This window comes from Belonocnema kinseyi, chromosome 10 (genome assembly GCF_010883055.1).
Source record: "Belonocnema kinseyi isolate 2016_QV_RU_SX_M_011 chromosome 10, B_treatae_v1, whole genome shotgun sequence".
NCBI classification, from domain to species: Eukaryota; Metazoa; Arthropoda; class Insecta; order Hymenoptera; family Cynipidae; genus Belonocnema; species Belonocnema kinseyi.
In genome coordinates, this window is record NC_046666.1 from 75,670,121 (window position 1) to 75,672,116 (window position 1,996).

Consider the following 1,996-nt stretch of genomic DNA (forward strand, 5'->3'; position numbering starts at 1 on the left):
AGCCACCGAACGCGTCCTCGGGTTGCGGATAGAGGGTCCCTGTACCAAGGGTTTCTGCTGAATATGGTTACAAAAATAAATAGGCAGTCGCGGAAAATTGTCGAGGGGTAGTCCCGAAAGAATTAACCCCCAAGCGGAGGTTTGAAAACCGTACCGAAAGCTGAATGGCACCTGGGTGAGGTGTCTAAAACGGTGCGACCTTTGGGTGGACAGAGAGACTGAATCACGACTTGCTAGAGTGCTACGAAGCGAGTATGGCCCCTAAACGGGGTTACGTGGCACGGCTGCATGCTCTGTGGTGCGAGAAACACCCGAAGCTATCGCACTTTTCGCAGCAACGTCTGCGAAACCATACTGAACTACTCCGTAAAAGGGGCTATGTAAGCGGAACACCTACTCTACCACAGCTAGAACAAGCCGGCAACAGAGAAAGAGAGGCGACACTAAGTCCAACCGCGGGCAGGCATCCAATACATGAAGAGCGATGCTTTACGACCCGGACGAACATCAACACCAGGATTTCTCTCAAGCCTAAAGATCTAGCTGAAATGGATGACGAGCTTCGTGGAAATTTTTCCGATGAATCCGACGTCTGGGCTATCAATTATTGTGTGCATAATGCAGCGAGAGCTTTGGCCGATGCGAATCGTAAAACGAAACCAACTGCTGATTATAAGACCAAAAGACGAATGCATCAACTTGCCATAAAGATAGGCTGAAGAAGACAGTACGCGTCCCGCATTCAATGTGTGATTGACTGCATCACATCTGGCAGGAATTTTACCGCCAAGATTCGAAAGTTCGCGCGCGAACTCCGGACCCGTTATCACATACTTAACAAGTCAAAGCTGCTGAACATCAGGCAGCATATTGTTGAGAGAATACGGATACTATCTGACGCTAAGAGAAGTCTAGAGCGGAGGGAGAGGTGGGTCAGAGAAAATCAACAGTTTCTCTCTGACCCATCTCGACTCTTCCAAGACCCTCCAGTTACTGTCAAACACCCACCCAAACCAGAGGAGGTCGAAGTATTTTGGAGAGAAGTCAACGAAGTCCAACATAGACTGGACGAAGACTCAGATAATATAAATAGCTTCAAGGAGCTGTGTGCTGCTCTCATAACACCTGATGAAGAATGCCTTCATATTTAAAGTCGGAAGAGCCAATTCCGAAAGGGTTGATGGAAGTGCGCAAAGTATTCCTGCCGAAAATAGGCAACTTAGCTGACCGGAAGAATTACAGGCCAATCACTTGTCTGAACACACTGTACAAGATATTCGCAGCTATCCCAAATGATAGGATTGTTCGGATAATTAAACCTGTGTGGCAAAAAATGTATGACCAACGAGGCTCAAAGAAAGGCGTAGCGGGATTTCGGAAGAACTTGCTAATTGATAGATGTGTCTGCAAAGATGCAGCATTCTACCAGCGTGACCTATCGATGGCTGGATTGATTATCGGAAAGCTTTCGATTCGACCTCCCGTACACTTATCATCTGTCTTTTGGAAAGCTTGAAGGTTCATCCGTAAATATTTAGGTGCATAGAGAGATTGATGCCGCTTTGGAAAACCAGATTTACTATCTTATCTGGAAAAAATCGTGCGACAACTAACAATGTCACCTTTCAGAGAGTTCTCTTTCAGGGCGACACCATGATTCCACTCCTCTTTTGCCTTACATTATTGAGACTATCTATAGCACTTCGACATTCCGACAGGTAATTGTACGGAAAACCTGCAGATCGAAAGTACAAGGTCACTTATGTATTTTACATGGACGATCTTAAGATCTATGCTAAAAACGAAGAGCAACTACATCTAGCTCTAGGGATTGTCGAATGATATACTAAGGAAATTGGAATGGAATTTGGATTAGACAAATGCGCCAAGGTTCATTTGAAGCGAGGAAAACCTAATGGCATCCCTGAAGATCCTGAGCTCGTTGATAGAAGCGCTATACGACACCTTTGCGCTGGAGAGACTTATACATACCTGG